This window comes from Pseudophryne corroboree, chromosome 3 (assembly GCF_028390025.1).
Source record: "Pseudophryne corroboree isolate aPseCor3 chromosome 3, aPseCor3.hap2, whole genome shotgun sequence".
In the NCBI taxonomy this organism is placed as follows: Eukaryota; Metazoa; Chordata; class Amphibia; order Anura; family Myobatrachidae; genus Pseudophryne; species Pseudophryne corroboree.
The window spans coordinates 438,551,886-438,574,220 of record NC_086446.1 but is presented as its reverse complement, the minus strand read 5'-3'; the positions used below and the strand labels follow the sequence as shown (position 1 = coordinate 438,574,220).

General features: G+C 43.2%; 2 long non-coding RNA genes across 4 annotated transcripts in view; one reads left to right on the top strand and one right to left on the bottom strand.

The window, feature by feature from the left end:
* Positions 1-22,335, bottom strand: part of LOC135055885 (uncharacterized) — a 340,186-nt gene that overhangs the window by 24,456 nt on the left and 293,395 nt on the right. The window lies entirely within an intron of this gene.
* LOC135055886 (uncharacterized) overlaps positions 1-22,335 on the top strand; it is a 245,138-nt gene that overhangs the window by 34,897 nt on the left and 187,906 nt on the right. The window contains exon 2 of the long non-coding RNA XR_010243841.1: positions 7,363-7,537. This is a non-coding gene — a long non-coding RNA (uncharacterized LOC135055886). The remainder of the gene's footprint in view (positions 1-7,362; positions 7,538-22,335) is intronic.

The window sequence follows — 22,335 nt, the reverse complement described above, 5'->3', positions numbered from 1 at the left end:
CCCTGTGTGGCCGACCCCCCCCCCCAACCCCCCTACCCCTCTTTATCTTCTCTTACTCTTTTTCTTTCTTCTAACGTTTTGTTTTTTTCCGTAACTATATTGAAGTTTCCACTTACGCTCTTTGTTATTCGATAAAATGGATCATCACGCCCAATGCTGTTAGAAAGTATACATACCGATTTTTATCTTTTATATTGCCTCAAAATGTTACACATTCTGTAATGATCCAAAAAATGTTGTCTAACGTTTATACCTTTGTGACTCCTTATGCATAAATCAATAACACTTATTTCAAAAAAAAAAAAGAAAAAAAACACACACACACACACACACACACACTCTCAGCACTAGAACGGGCACACTGCAAATTACATGTAACATAACTATTAGATACTACATGTAAACAAAGATAATAAAATAAACATTAAACACCATACAAAATAAACAAATTATAAACCACTACAAAGGACCATTGCACACCCATACATACTTGTTTTTGTAATATACTAACTATTTTTTGATTATCCGCCATCCGCAACACAACAGTAAGAAATGTGCAAGCTAACAAACGCTCATTTTTATGCTATATACTGCAATAAAAACTCACTCTGAAATGTGCTAGGCACCACGTCCACCTTGCTTCTGTCTTGCTTCAAGATTTCTCATCATACACCCACTAAACACAGGCTGCAGTCAAGGCGTTTAAATAGCCAGTACAACAATTACTGGAAGTATTAGCATAATTGACACATGTGCGAATTACCGCACTGGAAATCACACGCAGCTATAAATCGCAAGACAAAGATAGGAAAAAACTATGCGCTCAGGTGAATAGCACTGCACTAGGTTGTCAGCAGCCTCTTGAAGAAGGGAATTGCCAATCCCTTAGAACGAAAACTATAAAACAAATAACAAGTGGCGCTGGACAACCAGAATATGATAAAACATTTATTTTCTAAAATGCCTATAGAAATTACAACAACCTCCCGGGGGTAATATCTTAAAACATCACAATGTCTAAATAAGCACTAAATAAGCCTAATTAGTAGCATATAATTGGTATATCATTAACACCTGGAAGTTGAACAGCCTTTTATGGATTATATGTATGCACACTGATAGTGCTAATTGATGGAACGAAAGTCACTAGCAACTGTATTCTAGTGGCCAGTTACAAAAAACATAAGTTCATAAGAATGGGTAGCTGTTGCAAATAAGAAACACATGTATGTTATTAACTGTATGCACACAGTTACCACTGGGCAGGAGCTCTTTCAATCTCTGCTCCCTGGTGTTGTCCCACAGTCCGGATGGAGACACTCGCCAGAACCTCAGTGGGCAATCTGGAAGCCGCGCCGTGCGGGGTGTCTAAAAGCACTGTCCTAGCCCAGTCCACACCGACTCCGGTACCTCCGTACTCTGCAAACGGGGGCTAATAGCTGGTAAATCCGGAGTTAAATAGGGATAGCGTTCCTGGTGTGTATGACCCACAGTGAGGCTTTCCTCTATTGGGCGGGCGTCCGACAGGGGCTCCGTTCGCCGGTCTGCGCCGGACTTGGAGGGGCGGCACTCGTAGCTTCCACCGTTCAGCTTAGAGTGTGCGGTCTGGCTGCAAAGGTGAAAAGATGCAGTGCAGGTGTCCCCAGTTGACCAAATAGGCAGGATAAATTGCTGTTTGGGTGTAAAGCTTCCCGTAGCTTTGGGGTGTAAATCCTTGTAGTAGGAAGCCTGTGTCCTGTGTCTAAGCTGAACGGTGGAAGCTACGAGTGCCGCCCCTCCAAGTCCGGCGCAGACCGGCGAACGGAGCCCCTGTCGGACGCCCGCCCAATAGAGGAAAGGCTCACTGTGGGTCATACACACCAGGAACGCTATCCCTATTTAACTCCGGATTTACCAGCTATTAGCCCCCGTTTGCAGAGTACGGAGGTACCGGAGTCGGTGTGGACTGGGCTAGGACAGTGCTTTTAGACACCCCGCACGGCGCGGCTTCCAGATTGCCCAATGAGGTTCTGGCGAGTGTCTCCATCCGGACTGTGGGACAACACCAGGGAGCAGAGATTGAAAGAGCTCCTGCCCAGTGGTAACTGTGTGCATACAGTTAATAACATACATGTGTTTCTTATTTGCAACAGCTACCCATTCTTATGAACTTATGTTTTTTGTAACTGGCCACTAGAATACAGTTGCTAGTGACTTTCGTTCCATCAATTAGCACTATCAGTGTGCATACATATAATCCATAAAAGGCTGTTCAACTTCCAGGTGTTAATGATATACCAATTATATGCTACTAATTAGGCTTATTTAGTGCTTATTTAGACATTGTGATGTTTTAAGATATTACCCCCGGGAGGTTGTTGTAATTTCTATATGCATTTTAGAAAATAAATGTTTTATCATATTCTGGTTGTCCAGCGCCACTTGTTATTTGTTTTATATAAATCGCAAGACACCTGTGCAAACACACATGCCACCAGCAACATGGCTACTCGTGAGCAGATGGCAGCAGAGATGGACATGGTGCAGCAGCAGATGTCCGCTTTGACACATAGGCGCCTAGCGCTGCGGAGGCAGATGCTGCAAGCTGCCAGTGCGGATGTTGAAAGTGCAGGACCCAGTACTGTTCAAACTCCATCTTCTGATACACAGTAGTTAGGAGTGAATCCCCTGCCAGACATAGATACTGGGGAAACTGAGGGAGATTCAGGACTACCATCTCAAACCCAAAGTACACAAGCAGCTAGTGAAGAGGAAGATGGTGAGGAGGGACAGGACGATAGCTCACAGGCTACATCAAAAAAACGAAGAAGACAGCCCGCATTCACTAAGAGGGAGTTACGTGTTTTGGTCACACAGGCCATGGAAAAAATTAATCGAGGCAGCAAAAACATGGGTGCTGCATCCAAAGATCGAATCTGGAGGGACATCACTGATTCTGTTAATGAAGTCGGCTCAATTGTCCGCACCTCACAGGAAGTTAGAAGACGGTAAGTGTATATTGACACACCATTTTCTGTCCCAATTATTATTACAAACTTAGCTAGATGTGATGTTGCCTATAGCAACCAAATACATAACATGTGTACTATCAATAAAAACAGGTATTCTTAACTTTTATGTCCCTTGCCCCTAATTCTAATCACATATGTAGTTGGGCCGACTTCAAATCCCACCTGAAGGGCAAGAGGACTGCGGAGTGGAATGCCTCGAGGGCAACAGGGGGAGGTCCAGCTGCCACTGTGGAATACACAGATCTTGAGGAGCTGGCGATGGACTGTGTGAGCTACGAGGAGGCGGGTGGGGTGTCTCATATGGACACGGACCTGCCTGAAATAGTGAATCCACATGACTTGCCAGGTAAGTTTAGACACATATTCCGAAAAATTATATTTAGGGGTTCCAAAAGTCTAATGTTGTTTTTTTCTTCTTCCCTTTTTCCAATCATTCTTCTATTTGCTTTTAACATAACACAGCACAGGTGGGTGAGCAGGTAGAGTCACAGGAGGGTTATGTGGCTGAGGCTGAGGTGGGGGGAGCTAGTGTCTCTGCCAGTGTGGGACCACAGATTCCATCGGTCCAGATTCCAACTCCCTCTCCCCCCCCCCACCAAACCCTCTGCTATCCCGGACATCCTGTCTCAAATTGCCAGGTATGGTGAGAGCCTGAACGCTTTTCAGGACAGGATGATCTGGGAGGTAAGCCAGATGCCTGTCTGGCTCACTGAGCACAGAACCAGTGTGGAGCAAGGTGTAGCTCAACTCTGCCAAGGTCTGGCAGAGATCAGGCAGGGCCAAGAGCAACTCGCCTCCTTGTTCCAACAAATTGCCAATTCCATTCTGCAAGGGCTCCAGGACATTGCTGGTTGCCTTGCCCACAGTGGCAGAGAGCCAGCCACATCTGCTCCCTCCCCTCCCTCTGCCCAGGAAGAACATCCCACTGGGCAGGGACCTCGAAGGTCACTTCGCAGACCGAGCCGTGAAGAACAACATCAGGCGGGGAAAAAGAGGAGAAAGTGATGTCTCTCCAGATGCCCAGCACCCATGTTTGACATGTTGCCTCGATATTTGTTTTTTTTTTTTTTGCTTGTGTGGCCAGAATGTACAACTCCCTCAAGGTGAAAGGGTATTTTTTTTGTTTTAAAGATTTGTAGCCTGTGAGTTATTTTCATGTACACCTGAGCCATCTTCCTCTTCCTAGCGTGCTGTGTATGTTAGGGTTGGTGTATTGGTTCCAGAATCGACCTCAGTTCCCCTAAAAGTATCGTCTGGCTGGGGGTTCACAACATATACTTAGTAAAATATTAAACATCATATTTTGGCAGAAGATGGGGTTACCATAGTACTGGGTTCTGCTATGTCAAATTTGGCACTGGCATCTGCTTGTTGCTATGTCCATCTTTGTATGTGATGCTCATTTGTAGCCATGTTGTGTTGCTGCTTTACTTTATTTATCGAAGTAAAATAAAAAATAAATAAAAAACTTGTTTGTGTGTTTTATTAAAGGTTATGCACTCTTGAAAACTGTGCCCTGTAAACTTTAACATGGCATATTTACATTTGTGGAACAAGGGAACAATCAGAATATGCATACAAACATTTAATATTATAATGTAAAAAATGTATGCCTTGCACAACACTTAACTGGGCATATAAAAAAAATATATATTAGGAACTTGGGTTACTAGGGGCAACATGGCATAGGATTAGATATGGACACATATTCCCACAAACACTAAAACAATTGGTATTAAGTAACATTAAGTGTAGGCTGCATTATGTTGCTCATGTTATTTGGTATGTACAAAGGAAGATGTCTATGTTGAGAACATTTAGCTGATGTAGTTTATACGTTGGTTTATTCACACTTGATTAAATTGCAAAGTATTCAGCAAATAATTAAAACATGCAGTTAACATCAAAGTATTTTACCAAATAATTAAAAGACAGTGCATTATTTGTGAGTGTGTCAGATTTATACCTGGTAAATTTAAAATTGTTATGTGGGCATACAATTGCTGTTTGGAGTCATTTGTAACTGCAGTGTTTGGCAAGTAATTGGTCAACAGGTGAATTAATTTGCCAATTAATTGCTAATTAGGGCAGACACACTTGTAACAGTGCTTCGCAAGTGCTGAGTAGCTGCAGACTTACTCCACGGCTGCGTCAAGATAGCGAACATTTGTTGTGTACTTTTTACCATCGGCTACGCATTTTTGCACAAAACACGCCTACTGCCGGTTGCATACTCCCACACTAGCCGCCCACTTTCACGCCCATTTCGTTAGATAGCGAAGCCGAGCCTCTGCCACGCCTCCGTCACTCCCTGTTTTCGGTGATGTAGTACGAGCTGATTTTCAGTTAGTAATTTTGCACAAGCGTCATATCGCTCCCTGTGCGCACACACATTTCTGCTTTCGCGCATGCGCAGTTTGCGATTTTTTTGCCGTTTGCGATGCGATGAACTGCTGCGATCAACTCGGAATGAGGGCCCTGGGGGGTAATTCCAAGTTGATCGCAGCAGAAATTTTGTTTGCAGTTGGGCAAAACCATGTGCACTGCAGGGGAGGCAGATTTAACATGTGCAGAGAGAGTTAGATTTGGGTGTGGTGTGTTCAATCTGCAATCGAATTTGCAGTGTAAAAATAAAGCAGCCAGTATTTACCCTGCACAGAAATAAAATAACCCACCCAAATCTAACTCTCTCTGCAAATGTTATATCTGCCTCCCCTGCAGTGCACATGGTTTTGCCCAACTGCTAACAAAATTCCCGCTGCGATCAACTTGGAATTACCCCTATGGTTTTGCCCAACTGCTAACAAATTTGCTGCTGCGATCAACACTCTGAATTACCCCCTATATTATAGAAACTGCACACAAAAAATCAGCTACAGTGTATCTGCATTCTGCCCGGTTACACCTGTAGATATACATCATGATCCTGTCTCAATTTGGAAAGAGCAACAATGGAGAATGTACAAGGAGATAAAATTAGCCATTTTGTATTAAATTATAAATGACCGCATGCTTAAGGGAGTCGAGCACAGCTTTGGGGGAATGGGTATTAAGAGGGAGTATTTGTTTTTGAGTCCAGATGAGATCAAAGAGGGTATCATGGAGAATAAGCACCCTCTATAGGTCAACCCAAGGTTTTATTTTTGGTGGTAATACCCAGTCACTTAATTGTGCCACTAAGCATGCAGCCTGGTAAGCACACACATTTGGAACTGTCAACTCACCAAGTCTTTTGGCTCTAGTCAATATACTGTATGACAAGCAAGTTGGTTTACTTTCCATTTATACAACAGGATCAATTTGTGGGCCAGGTCTTTGTGTGGAATAAATATATAAACCTAGGTAAAACCATCATTTTAAAGGCCTCTAAGTGACCTAACCAGGAATCCTCAAAGAACAGCCAGAGGTTTAATAAGCCAGCTAAATAGTTAAGGATAGGATAGAAGTTCACCTCAGCAACGTTGGCAAGACTACTTGGGGTATTGACACCCAGATATGGGAGATTTGATTTCCAGTTATACAAAAAACAAGATTTAGGTTGACACAGAGTTTCATCCAAGATAATATATGTCAATGCCTCTGTTTTCATGGTGTTCCATTTGTATAGAGAGGCTTTATTTTATTATATCTGTTTATGTCAGCATGGAAGGCAGCAAAGAGGTTTCCGGGTCAGTAACAAATAACAAAATATCATCTGCAAACAGACATAGTTTATGTATAGAGGACAATACAGAGACTCCGGGAAAAGGAGCCAAGTTTCTGATTGCAAAAAGCCACCTGACTTGGATGTATCAGCTGAGGAATGAAGGGGCATGTGACATTACTATTAATGTTACTATTTATTGATATTTTCAGTCTGTATGCTCCACAGTATCATGATCTTTTTATAATACTGTTGTGCACAGATTTCCTCATTCCATCCTGCCTTTAAGTATTCCAATTATATTTTTCTCACAACCAATAGATAATTCTTAGATTCTCCAGTCTACTGTATTGTGTTTTTTTCTAAGTATTTATAGTTTTCTTAGTATTTATATATTATGTTTTAACGTTTTCTTGTAATGATGATGATTATTTGACCCCATCACCAGAGCCAGGGGTCCCAGAACTGCTGGGATGTGTTCCCTTCAGTCATTTGAGTAACAACTTCCTACTTACTCTGACAGTTTTTGTCTCATTCATTATTTGATGTACGCTTTCTTTTCCTGAAGAGTTTATAATTGTGCTGCTTCTGTGAAAGAACTACATTTTATGATAGAGAAATAAAGTGACCACTGTAGTTTGCTCTTTACACTCAGTGATGCCCCCTAACACTATGTTCTATTTACCATCTTCCTTAATCCCTGCATAGGCTACTTCTTCCTGTATGTTTGCTCTGAGATCTCCCAGCTCTTGACAGCTCAGCCTGCAAAATGCCATTTCCTCTCCGCACAGCAACACTGCAAGTAATCGTATGAAGGCCTGATGCTTCTGGACACGTACCTCGTTCCTGATTTGCATATGTAATGCAGCCATACTTAATGAATGTGAGTAATTATGCTAATAGTGCTTTGCTGCAGGGTTTCACAGAGGAACAAGACAAAGTGATGTTGGGTTATGGTGGTTAACGAGCAGGTATGAGATGGCCAGATCCTATATTTCTTCGGTCTCGTCTGAAGCCAAATTTTCCTGTGATTTAATACTTAATATGTCTAGTCTACAAGATAATAACATGTTTAGCGGTTATCATGCTATCCCTGCCTACAATATTTTTCCTAGTGCACAACAAGTCTTTATAGTACTATTAGGACTCATTAAACTTGATATTTTTTTGTTTTTGTTTGAATCAGTTGAAGATTCACCAAGGATAACTTGTACTACTTTCACATTTCATCTGTTAAACCAGAATTTTATGAATTTCCCTTACTAATTTGCCATGAACCAGCTAACTTTACTGTAACGGAAGAAACAAATGTTATAGTTGTAGAAAAATTTTATGTTTTTATTGATTATAATTTTTGGTAGGAACTGAGGGCTTGGAAAGGCCCCATACATCAGCAATCACAAAAAAACAATCTGCAGATTCTGATATTCTTCCCAGATTTAAAGATTCCCCAATCCATTAATCTCTGCCCATACATTACAGATATTTTTCAGTGATTTGCAGATAATTTTTCAGCAAATACAGGTCTGCCAATCTTAAAATGCTTATCAGTTTACTAGAAACTGTCTGCAAATCTGCTGATTGTTACCATACACTAGCAATCTATAGCCCCAATTGATCTGTGAAATCCAACATGTTGGGAAACCTGACTTAAAAATACCAAAGATTTTTGGTCTGAATCCGCGATCTGTGAACCCCATACATTGCAGATCTATTTATACAATCATCTGCAAATTGGAAAATTGCCCCTGTCGATTGCTGATATATGGGGGCCTTAAGCAATAGCCCACTACTCAGATAACATTCCTGTGTATAACATCCCTGGCATGATAAGTACACCAGGATATATTTGTGGCACAATCCAATCACTTCTTCCCAGGTCCAGGACCATCTTAACAGCAGTGTAGGGAAAGCAAAGCAATGCACAGGGGCCAGTAGCGGATCTTGCCACGGGCAAGCAGGACTTTTGCCCGGGGCGCCGCCTTCCGGAGGGCGCAGGGCGCCATCCGGAGGGCGCCGCACCAGGGCAAGATCCGCTGCTGCTGTGCCCCCCGCTGCCCGTTGCCCCCCGCTGCCGCTGTGAAGAGAAACTAGACGCGTACGCGTCTGGTTTCCCTTCGTGGAGAGGTCCTTTACTGTGCGGTGCGCGATGACGTCATCGCGCACCGCACAGCAAAGGTCCTCTCCACGAAGGGAACTAGACACTACGCGTCTAGTTTCCCTTCGTGGAGAGGACCTTTGCTGTGCGGTGCGCGATGACGTCATCGCGCACCGCACATCATTTCAGTCTGTACAGGGGGCGTAAATGACCACGCCCCCTGTTCGTAGCCACGCCCTCTATTGTCGCCCGGGGCGCCCAGCGCCCAAGAACCGGCCCTGACTGGGGCCCCTACCCATCCTTTCACGTGAATAAAAATTTCAATGATAAATAAACTTAAACCTTTAGATCTGGGGAGTTCCTTACACCCGGCTATGGGCGTTGCACATGCGCAGTAGACCAGGCATGTGGGGGTCCCAATAGAGGAGTTAAATGATCAGTGATGTGATCACATTACTCCTAACACATAGCAGGGATGGGCTCCTTTCCCTATTTGTGTATATTGATACATCCGGTTGAATATTATTGTTTATTGCGGCAAGTAACATAGATAAAATATTACAATTATCAGGTATAAAAATTGGATAATTGATAAATATGCCCCATAAGGTATTGGAATAAGGATTGTAGCTGATGGTAAGAAAAGTATGTTACGTAAAAGCATCAGTGTAGGTCAGGTTTATCCAAACAAAGAGGATTATGTTTCTATTCATGGTATACGTATTGTATTCTTGCTATATGTACAGTAACTTTTCTTTTACTGTAATAAGTTTGTGAAGCAAATTGCCTGGTCTGTGAGACAGGAGAAGTAGGATTTTGGTTACAATGTATATTCATTCAAGGGCATAGCTACCATAGGTGCAGGATGTGCAGCTGCTATGGGGCCCAGAGCTGAGAGGGGCCCACCTTCCCTGTCAAAGTTACATGTGTTATATATATTTTTCTAATATGTCTCAGAAAATCAACTAGGGCACTATTATGGGGCATACAATTAACAACTGCTGCGGAGAGATGTGTCTCTAGAATTATTATGACAGGGGCCCCTTCAAAATGTTGCCATGGGGCCCTCAAAGTTCTGGCTACGCCCCTGCATTCATGAGAACATGGCAAATGTCACAGGAACATTTATCTTGTATGTAAGCCGGTCACTGGATTAATGAGATGTACACTCCACTACTGTTCCAAAGGAGGAACAAAGAGGATATATTTATCAAATTATAAAAAGTCCCAGATTAGGGGGCAGATGTATTAAGCCTGGAGAAGTGATAAAGCTGTGATAAATGGAAAGTGATAACACACCAGCCAGTCATTACAGATTTGAAAAATGACAGGAGCTGACTGGTTGGTGCGTTATCACCTTGCACTTATCACTGGTTTATCACTTCTTTATCCCTTCTCCAGGCTAAAGCCCCATACACACGGGGGAGATGTGTGCTGAGCGATCTAGCACAGACCACTCAGCACACATCTCTCCCCCCCCTCAGCACAGCGCGATGTGTGCTGAGCGAGGGGGTAACACGGGGGCCGCTCACTTCACACAGCAGTGAAGTGAGCGATCTACTAGATTTGGCATGCATGCATTCCAAATCTTGAGTCAGCGATAGCGTCACACGGGACCGTGCATCGTTATGGGGCATACACACGGAGAGATCCGTGCTTAATTTCTAAGAAATAGTCAGATTGCTTAGAATATAAGCACGGATCTCTCCGTGTGTACCCCCCTTTAATACATCTGCACCTAGGTTAGAAGTTGAGAAATATGCTTTTTGTACTGTGCATGTTCAGTAAATTGGTGTACAGTATGTCTCAGTCTCAGTTGTATCTTATTGTTGAGCCCTATCTATGCTTAGAGAGGCGGATGGGAGAGGCAAGGGGCAGGCTGGTATACAGCCTGATTGTAATAACAACGCCACATTACTGCACTTTCCATATTATGTAGGGGGAAAGCAGCTGCATACAAGCATATTAGGAAGCAGTGGCAGATTTAGCGGGGGGCGATTAGGGCGAACGCCCCCCCCCCCCCCTACACATACCGGCACCGGGATAGAGGCCGGGTCCCGCCGCGGTGTTGGGAACGGGGTGGAGAGCGGTGCAGCGTGGCGGGGGAAGGGGAGAGAGAGCGTCCTGACGCGCGTACAGGAAGGAGGGGGCGTGGTCAGAACAGAGGCCGGCGGGGACAGGCTACAGTGATTGTATACACTGCTGCCTCTGCCGTCAGTTCTGACCATGCCCCCTCCTCCCTGTACGCGCGTCAGCACGCTCTCTCTCTACCCTTCCCCCGCCGCGCTGCACCACTCTCCACCCCATTCCCAACACCGCGGCGGGACCCGGCCTCCATCCCGACTCCTCATGCTGCTGCGGACAAAATATGAGTAGGTGTCAGTGTATGCCATGTCTCCTCCCCTCCAAGCTAAAGTGTGTGTGTGTGTGTGTGTGTGTGTGTGTGTGTGTGTGTGTCATCCACCCCCCTTCTCCTCCTAGCTTGCTAGCTAAAGTGTGTGTGCCATGTCTCCCCTCCTAACTAAAGCGTCTGTGTTCCATGTCTCCCCCCTCCCCTCCTAGCTAAAGTGTCTGTGTGCCATTTCTCCCCCCTCTTCTCCTAACTAAAGTGTATGATATGTCCCCCCTCCTAGCTAAAGTGTGTGTGTGCCACGTCTCCCCCCTGTGTTTTTTTTCCTCGCTGCCCCAGTGTAAGTTAATATGGGGGTAGGATTCCCCTTGCCCCCAGTGCCTGCATTGTTTTGGCTCATTCAGTGTACTGTAATGTGAATTTCGGCTCATTCAGTGTGCTATAATGTGAATTTCGGCTCATTCAGTGTGCTACAATGTGAATGTCGGCTCATTCGGTGTGCTATAATGTGAATTTTGGCTCATTCAGTGTGCTACAATGTGAATTTCAGCTCATACAGTGTGCTACAATGTGAATTTCGGCTCATTCAGTGTGCTATAATGTGAATTTCGGCTCATACAGTGTGCTGTAATGTGAATTTCGGCTCATACAGTGTGCTATAATGTGAATTTCGGCTCATTCAGTGTGCTATAATGTGAATTTCGGCTCATTCAGTGTGCTACAATGTGAATTTCAGCTCATTCAGTGTGCTACAATGTGAATTTCAGCTCATACAGTGTGCTATAATGTGAATTTCGGCTCATACAGTGTGCTATAATGTGAATTTCGGCTCATTCAGTGTGCTATAATGTGAATTTCGGCTCATTTATTGTGCTACAATGTGAATTTCAGCTCATTCAGTGTGCTACAATGTGAATTTCAGCTCATACAGTGTGCTGTAATGTGAATTTCAGCTCATACAGTGTGCTATAATGTGAATTTCGTCTCATTCAGTGTGCTATAATGTGAATTTCGGCTCATTCAATGTGCTACAATGTGAATTTCAGCTCATTCAGTGTGCTATAATGTGAATTTTGGCTCATACAGTGTGCTATAATGTGAATTTCGGCTCATTCAGTGTGCTATAATGTGAATTTCGGCTCATTCAGTGTGCTATAATGTGAATTTCAGCTCATTCAGTGTGCTACAATGTGAATTTCAGCTCATACAGTGTGCTATAATGTGAATTTTGGCTCATTCAGTGTGCTATAATGTGAATTTCGGCTCATTCAATGTGCTATAGAAACATAGAATTTGTCGGCAGATAAGAACCACTTGGCCCATCTAGTCTGCCCCCTTTTTTTTTTTTACATTATTTTTATCTCTAACCTTATTTGATCCTTATTTCTTTGTAAGGAGATCCTTATGTCTATCCCATGCATGTTTAAATTGCCCTACTGTCTTAGCCTCTACCAGCCCTGATGGAAGGAATGGCGATTCGCCAGTCTGTATCACCAGTGCGCAGGGTTCTCCCCACTAACTGGCAACATTTTATTAGTAATGGCAACAATAGGAAATTTTAGAAGCGAACGGGAAGGGCATTACTAAGTGGGAGGGGCTATGATTAGGGGGAGGAGTCATCATTCTTAAACCGCCCCCCCTAAAAGTTAAGTCTAGATCCACCACTGTTAGGAAGCTGCCTACACCCTTGTGCTGTTACTAATGCTGACCCTGCTGCTGATCCTGGTCTATTAGCACAGACCTTGATTTACCAAGAAATGTTCTTATAAAACTTGTGAGGCCCCAAAGGTCAATCCAGCGCTGGTACTCTTAGCCTAGGCAGGTCTGGAAGCACAAAAAGCCCCCAGGAGAGCTAGAGCTATCAGCGTGGGGCTGGTTCCCTTAAGGGCTAACAGCTCCTGGGCCATTCTCACTCCCCTGGGTGGTGGGTGTGGGTCGCCTATTGGCAAACTTATCATTTGTGTCTGGTACGCCACAGGTCCCAGCATGGCCAGGTTATCTTTAAGTGGTTGGGCATGCTGACACTTGCTGGTACTTATAGTACTACCAGCTAATACCAAGGGCTGCAAGGGCATTTTGCCACTTGAGGAGAAAAATAAATATGCCAAATAAATAATATTAATGAAATGATAATATGCATTTTAGGTGTCAAAGTCAGAAAAATATCACTATGCACACTGCCATATTTGCACCTCATACATGTCCGCGCTGCGCATGCGAGCGCTCTCCCGTGCGTGTGCATACCCGCTGTTACGTGCACCCGCAGGCGCACTGTATGCGTATTTACGGTAGAGTTTCTGTGTGCCCAGCGTGCGACTCAATCGTTACATAATTCAACCATATAATGTATTTTATAAGTTAATATTCCCCTGAGTCCAACAGGTATCAGTGGGTCTCAAATGGCTCTTTGACCTTAGAGATCCCCCAAACAATAGTTTGCATGTTGTGAGGGCTTCACATGGTGTTATGCATAGGTAAGCACGGGAATAGTAATTGAAGATTAATTGTATTCCAAATCAGTATCTTTCCCGCAGACGGAGTACAATAGCCTTTAAATTACACTGAGCTTTGAGACTCAATGAGGAGGGCCAACACCTGTGTTTACCAATGGGTTAGGATTTGTCTCCAGAAGAATGATTGCTGAGATGTCATTGTCTCAACTGAGAGTAGACAGTGAGATAGTATTCGCCAAACAATAGCTTCCCACAAGACAGGAATGTGTTGGTCATCACCCATTGTTTTGCATAACCAAGGCCACTGATGCAGCTGGCTCACATGCTGTGAGGGACACACACACCTTGTTGTTGACACACCCCCACAGCTGGAATGAGGGTATGATATACCCACTGGAGATCACAGGGCTCACTCACTCACTCACACAGCTACCTGGCACCCAGCAGCATGGAGGCTACATCCCCAGGACATCCTCCAAACTAAAGGCTAAGTATAGAATTCAAATGGCTAGATAAGGAAATATAGACAGATTGCTTTCTGGTTTAAATAGGATATTGTAACTTGGTTGTGTGATTGTTGGGTGTTTGTGTGATAGATCTGGGAATCTGTGATGGTAGCTGGGACATTAGACAACCTGTAGCATAGCATTTGTGGTATTTGTTTGCCTATGGTGATTTAAAATAGATTGTACTGGTTAGTTATAATATATATCTTGTTAATCATAAATACCACCATGCAGTTGCGTTTGGGCATGTGCTTGTAGCAATGGCAGGCTGAGATGTGTGGTTACATTGTGATCTGGTCTTGTGATGAATTTGCTCTGGTTATTGAGATACTGAAGTTGTTTGGAATGTGAAAGTGAATAAGATGGTTCTAGGAAGTTGGATTGAAATTGTGAAAGGTGATTTAGATGGTTTGGAATTGTAAAATCAGAACATATGCATTGTTCTGAGGCTTGGACATTTTGGAATAAAATGGAGTCTTGTGTCTTCTGCTATGTGATTGTGGTGTAGTAGAGAGTGCCATGTGTTTGGACCTGCAAAACTAAAATGGCTGCTGCCGGGTGTTTTCCCCTCCCCCTTTCAACCATGTGTTGCAGTCTTCATGGGAGTTTTCTCAAAATGGAGTCTAGCTTCTGTCCCATGCGGTATTGTAGGGTGTGTATATAGGGACAGCCAGTATGGGTAAGGTCAAGTATTTTCTCCACAAAGATTCTCAGCATTGAATAACTGCGCAGCGATTGTTCCTCACATGTGTAAGCTTCTCTGCAATCATATTGTTCTTCTTGTTATTCTGAGCCAATCTCTCTCAATCTCTCTCTCTCTCTCTCTCTCCTCATCTTTCTCTCTCATTTTCCCTTAAATAGTATTGTATTATATTTCCTGTGTAGTTATCTGGTTAGGTAGTCTATGTTATATTGTAGTGTATGACTTGTATTGTGTTTAATTCTTTTGCAAGTATAGCATTCATAATATATATATTAGGCGTTGGACCCTGAGCACGGTATCTGTGTGTTTCTTATAGTATTAAGTATTCTCAGAGCGTCGGTGACGCTCAAGCAGCTTTAAAGGTAATAAGGTTATTCTGTGTTGCATTTACACTCTATCATTACACTAAGGTTTTACCGCACAACACACTGTTTATGGTTTAGATATAAAGGTTTAATATAGTGAGCGTCAGCGCCGCTGGTGATCTCCTCGTGGTCCCGAGCGTCCGCTACGCTATAGCGAATCATTACGTTAGTCAACAGCCAATAACGTGCCTGCCTGTGATCTCTTGGCCGTGAGTGAACGTGACGCTTGAGCGTCTCGATCACGGCTAAGCGATTGTTACGCAACTAGCGTACCCTTACGGTACTTCATACGTAGATAGCGTACAGTGTTCTTAGACCTCATAAAGGATATTATATAAGATAAATATTTAGCTTTATCAATTGCGAGCTCGTCCAGTCCTTCACATATCTCTGCTAGGTAATTACAGCAGACATTATCCATCAGCAAAGGGCGGGAGGTTGTATTCCTCGTGGTGCTGTCGGGATAAGCGTCTGCTTCTCTTAGTAAAGGGTGCTGAAGGAATCCGGGAACCGGAGGTAAGAACAAAACAATAGCGTCTTTTTTTTTTTTAAACTGTTTATTTTTCTGTCTTGCGTATACACGCACGCACACATATATATCTGCATTTCCTTTTCATTTGTATATTTTCGTATGTCACTCTCCTGTTTGCCAGTTCTATAATTGATAAACGTGCTTAGAGAGATTTGTCACTATTTTATAGTTTAAGAGTAAAGGTAACATAGTTAAAGTATAGACAAACACACAGCTTTGCCTGGGAGATAAGGCGAAGTCAGTGTGGGGTGTGGTAGATGATCAAGGATCATCTACATTGATAAACGTATAAATTGTGTTACGGTGGATCTTTATTTTGCGTACACGTGTCTCTAACAAGGACTGAGATTTGTGCACGCAAACCAAAGGCCGACGCACGCAGCGTAAATTACGCAACGGAGCGTCCGGGTACGCCCACGTAACTCAAATCACAAGTTTTTTTTTCTCTCTCTCCTCTCAACGCGATAAGTAGCGCCACGCGGTAAATAACGCCAGGCGATAAATCGCGCAAATCTAGTTTAACATTCCAAATTTAAATTAACAGATCCTTCTCCTAATTGGTAACACATCTGGTCTAAAGAAAAATTTCTGCGCAGAAATAGAAATAGAAACAAAAGTGTATATGCGGTGAGTGAGTGTTTGTTTCTACAATTTTAAAGGTTGAACCACAAGAAAAGTCGAGTACTCGTGAGGTACATGCGTGTAAGTGACGTACACGGTGGCTAGGGAGGCATCCCTGGTTAAATATACAATTTGAGCATTAGAGTGTAGCAGACCTGGTGGTCATACTGTAACAGACCAGGAGGTCATAGCAGACCAGCAGGTTCAGGTACAGCAGACAAGGAAGTCCGCTATACAGTCCACAGGCACAACACCAAGAAAGGGTTGGTGCAACACCCATATAGGCCATATAAGCTCTGGCTGAAGGAATTCGCAGCCGAAATTTTCGATTCCGTTGGTCGCTCAGCACATAAGATTAGTTGCTTATGTACTAAACGATTGTACCGCACGTAATTGTGTACATTAGTTAGTAATCTGACCTAGTACCATTAGAGTAAAGGGGTCACAAACGCTATTTGTACATTCTAACGTGATTTGTGTAATTTTTTTTTATTTTAAGGGAAGTTCGCTGCTCACTCAGGAACTATCCAGCAACCAATAGTTACTGGAAAGAGTAAGTGTTCTTCGGATCACCCTCACAGGTTCCAGTAAATAGAGGTTCAGGTCGCAGGGGCCCTGGGTCGAGTACGCCAGCACCATATCGGTGTGATCAGGTCGTATTGGTCGGCGTGGGCGAGTGAGTGGGGTACTCGGTAAACCGCCACCGTCAGCCTATTTTGGACATTTGGTTTGCGTAAGGGTTGGCTGGATAAAGCAACACTTTCGAACTATGGGGGCCACTTGTTCAGGTAGGGGGCGATCAACCTCGGTTCGGGTTGATTCAGTGAACCGACCAATTGGGTCGGCAAGGTACGTAATGTGTGAGAAATATGGAAGTCACACAGAAGCTTTATGTGATGAATGGGAGAGAATGACAGTACATGACGGGGAGAAATTCCCAAGAGTAGGTAGCTTCAGCTCAGAAGTGTTACAAAATTTAAGGAGGAGGATATGTCTCATTAAATCAGCAAAGAGACGAATCAAACATTATGATTGTTTGCAGTTATGGCTACAGGAAAGTGAAATGCAAAGAAATGTAACTTACATACCTAACTTTCATCTTGAGAGGAGAGACATGGCAATGGAGAGGATTATGGTTGCAGAGAAATGGCACAATGTTGTACGATAAAAATGCACTTAGTAACTGTATTAAGAACGAAAGTAACAAATGTAATAATGTTTATAAAAATAAATGTATAAAAATCACAAATGTTAACCTGTGCAAGTCGCACCCCATGTTAAACTTCCCTCAGGATTATCAGCAAGAAAGTGAGCCCAGAACGATGTCGGCACCTCTTCCAGAAGCCATCCTACAAGACATCCAGGTGGACGCGACCAAATTGGTAAAGGCAATAATCAAACCCCCTAACGGAGGGTCAGGTGAGGTCGTGTCCACAGGTACGTACAATGTTTTATATCACGCACAAACAAATGTACCCCATATTGTAAGACCAAAACAAGGTGATGTAATTGAGTTTAGTCCTGTCAGGGTGATCACAGTCCCCAATGGGAAGACTGACGATCAGGGAACCATTCCCGTCAAGGACAGTGCAATGCGCCATCCCTGGTCCCGGACAGAATTGAGATCAATCATGTCTGATTACCCAGATCCTAGGAAAGATCTAACTGTATGATCAAAGATTCACAGAAGGTATATCAACTCCCTAGACAACGACATAATCATGGTATCCAAGGAATCAGGTAGGTACAGGGAAAGCGGTTGATGGTGATGAGCATCCAAGCGTTTGAGGAGGCATCAAATCAACCAAAACCCCAGGCCATTGGCACATGGAGGAACTCAAGGATTTGTGATCTTTGCAAAAGAGAAGGGCATTATGCCAACAACTGTAATAGCCCACATAAAGTCAGACCCCCTAGACCAAGAAATGAGCAAAATTATAACACACACAATTATAATCAGGGATCATATAGGAAGAATTTTGGGCCACACCCATGATATGTGGTCAGGAAAGGTGATCATTAGAACTGATGGTAAGCCTGAGGTAACGGTTAATAAATTGGGAGGTCATTCCCTGAAGACACAGGAATGACCAGGTGAAACATTGTAAATGTATCTGTGAAATGTTTTTTTTTCTCTCTCTCTCTATCTCCCCATCTCTGACGATTATTAGTAAGGACTCAAACGTTGCATATCCGCTTGGTCTTTGCAGAAGTCTACCAAACCCCAGCATGACCTATCCGCATCAATGTATCCTGGCCAGATACAGAAAGTGGAGTATGGTGCTGGGGGGAGGGACGGCGCAAAGAAACCATTGGACATGTAGATATGACAGCCTGACGATCTGACAATGTTTTAAAATGTTTGAAAAATGTTTTTTTCTCTTTTCCTATTGATGGCTATTGTTGATTTAAGTAATATACACATGCATATAAATTGTTCTCTCTCTTTTGTTTTTTTTTGCTGTTGTTGTTTTCTCTCTCTTCTCACTCATGCTTTCATGTTCTAAAGATGGTATGTCACACATCAGTTAGACAAATGGTAATGCAAGATTTTTTTTGCTCCTTACAGAGAGATCGCTGATTTGGAAGGAAAGATTGCATCATCGGAATGTTTGTTTGGAAGACTGAGAGACAGCACCTTTGAGAAGACAGCAGAACAAGAAGAACAACAAGACGAGAGAACTAATTATCGTAACAAGTTTCTCTCCCCCTCAAACTGATTTTCTGTACCCCATTACAAATTTCTTCTTTTCTCCTCCTGTAAGATGGACTTGCCCCAAGAGACTGTGATATGGATTTTTCCTGTTGACCATGATGTTGACCAGAGCAGTCTGTTTCGGTGAGAGTACCAGTGAGGTCGAGAAAGGATCCAGAAAGGTTCTGACGACTGAGACGGAGGTGTAAATTTCCAATAGCAACCCAATCACCAAGCAAAGGCGAGTACCGGAAACGATCTAGCAGCCATGTTATCTGTAAACATTTTTCTTTTAAGGATTGTTAGCTGAAGAAAACTGTATCTGTAGGCTCTGTAACAATGTCATTGAGGACGGGTGCATTAAGAAATGCCAATCCAGTTTTAATATCCATATGGACCGGCATCCATTGAGTGACTATCACTCCTTAGTGGGTAGTGTGTTGAATAAAACAGATTGTTGGGTATGCTCTCAAGTGCCTCAAGGTCATAGCAAATCAGGGCTAGTACCATTTCCTTTAACGTTAGGGGAGGTACTTGAGTTAAGTGGTGGGAGACCGGTGGACAGGAGGTTTAATATCTCCAGCCCTCCTAGTTTGAAGCTCCACCAATACCATGTGGATAGGTCCCTATTATGTTTCAACATCTCCAATCCCCGAAAGCCGGGAAATTGGGAAGTGTCATGGAGTAATCAAACCATGACCTTTTTCGCATAGAGCAGATAGAATGCCTACAGATACAGAGCTTATACGCCACATAGCCAGTAGAGGAAAATCGTTCCGGTATAGGTATACCTTAGGAAATAGGATTACGAGAGTTGGAGAGGTATCACCAGGATACTGTGCACTTATCGTACAACCTGATACGTGTACTAAACAGATGGGAGAATTAGGGTTAGGAGATTTCACATGGAAGGTTTGTAATATGGTTATGACATATTCCGTCCCATATGTTCTCCCCGATGATGCATATTTCATATGCGGGAGAAAGGCGTATGAGCGGCTTGCCCCAAACTCTGAAGGATTGTGTTATATTGGAAAAGTACTACCTGAGGTAATGAGTTTGAGGAGTGAGGAAACTGTAATTCCAATGAATTTGAGTTATGACCCAACGGTGGAAACAATGATGTAATGAAAATGCGATTATACGGTCCGTTTCTTTCACTTGTTTTTCCGTTTTCTTCCAAGGTAAAAAGACCCACTTGGACGAGGAATTTGATGAGCCGATATACAGACAACAGATGGATTAAAGAAGAAGTACTGACAACCTTATACACAGATTTTTGATGAACTATGCCATGGATCCCCAGTTTCCCTAGAAATTTTAAAATTACGCTAGCCCAACACTTTTGTAAATCTATGGACATTGACAGCTTTTGCTCGCACCTTATGAGCAAAAGCACAAAGAAGACTGCAATCAACAGACACCAAACAAGACCTCAATCGACGAATGTTCATTTACCTGACATAGAATACCACCGCATTTACCGTAATTATGTCTTTTCTTCATTTCTACAACCCTCAGGTAATGGACACACATAGTCGATAGGGAATACAGGCACAGATATCAGCAATCACATATCTCCCCCATTCATGTATCATCAACTAAAATGTGCTCCCCCATTTTGTTACAACCAAAGCCGAAAAGAGCTCGGTAAAGTTTGACAGCCCATCCACAGACCCGTACCGCGGGATAAGAAGGAATTCAAATGTATACTTCGCAATACCTCGAAGCTTGATTTAAAACACGTACGGCACGATGATACATGACCCCCAAACATGGACTCATACACACATGCTTCTGCTATCTCACTAGGTCATACCCTCTTCACACCTTCTCCTCTCTCCTCCCTTACCCAACCATGTAAATGTATTAACCCCTAACATATATTTTTCTCTTTTTGAAATGTTTTCAGGAAGTGGCAGTTATTATTGACTGCCAAAGGGTGGACTGTCAAAGTCAGAAAAATATCACTATGCACACTGCCATATTTGCACCTCATACATGTCCGCGCTGCGCATGCGAGCGCTCTCCCGTGCGTGCGCATACCCGCTGTTACGTGCACCCGCAGGCGCACTGTATGCGTATTTACGGTAGAGTTTCTGTGTGCCCAGCGTGCGACTCAATCGTTACATAATTCAACCATATAATGTATTTTATAAGTTAATATTCCCCTGAGTCCAACAGGTATCAGTGGGTCTCAAATGGCTCTTTGACCTTAGAGATCCCCCAAACAATAGTTTGCATGTTGTGAGGGCTTCACATGGTGTTATGCATAGGTAAGCACGGGAATAGTAATTGAAGATTAATTGTATTCCAAATCAGTATCTTTCCCGCAGACGGAGTACAATAACCTTTAAATTACACTGAGCTTTGAGACTCAATGAGGAGGGCCAACACCTGTGTTTACCAATGGGTTAGGATTTGTCTCCAGAAGAATGATTGCTGAGATATCATTGTCTCAACTGAGAGTAGACAGTGAGATAGTATTCGCCAAACAATAGCTTCCCACAAGACAGGAATGTGTTGGTCATCACCCATTGTTTTGCATAACCAAGGCCACTGATGCAGCTGGCTCACATGCTGTGAGGGACACACACACCTTGTTGTTGACACACCCCCACAGCTGGAATGAGGGTATGATATACCCACTGGAGATCACAGGGCTCACTCACTCACTCACACAGCTACCTGGCACCCAGCAGCATGGAGGCTACATCCCCAGGACATCCTCCAAACTAAAGGCTAAGTATAGAATTCAAATGGCTAGATAAGGAAATATAGACAGATTGCTTTCTGGTTTAAATAGGATATTGTAACTTGGTTGTGTGATTGTTGGGTGTTTGTGTGATAGATCTGGGAATCTGTGATGGTAGCTGGGACATTAGACAACCTGTAGCATAGCATTTGTGGTATTTGTTTGCCTATGGTGATTTAAAATAGATTGTACTGGTTAGTTATAATATATATCTTGTTAATCATAAATACCACCATGCAGTTGCGTTTGGGCATGTGCTTGTAGCAATGGCAGGCTGAGATGTGTGGTTACATTGTGATCTGGTCTTGTGATGAATTTGCTCTGGTTATTGAGATACTGAAGTTGTTTGGAATGTGAAAGTGAATAAGATGGTTCTAGGAAGTTGGATTGAAATTGTGAAAGGTGATTTAGATGGTTTGGAATTGTAAAATCAGAACATATGCATTGTTCTGAGGCTTGGACATTTTGGAATAAAATGGAGTCTTGTGTCTTCTGCTATGTGATTGTGGTGTAGTAGAGAGTGCCATGTGTTTGGACCTGCAAAACTAAAATGGCTGCTGCCGGGTGTTTTCCCCTCCCCCTTTCAACCATGTGTTGCAGTCT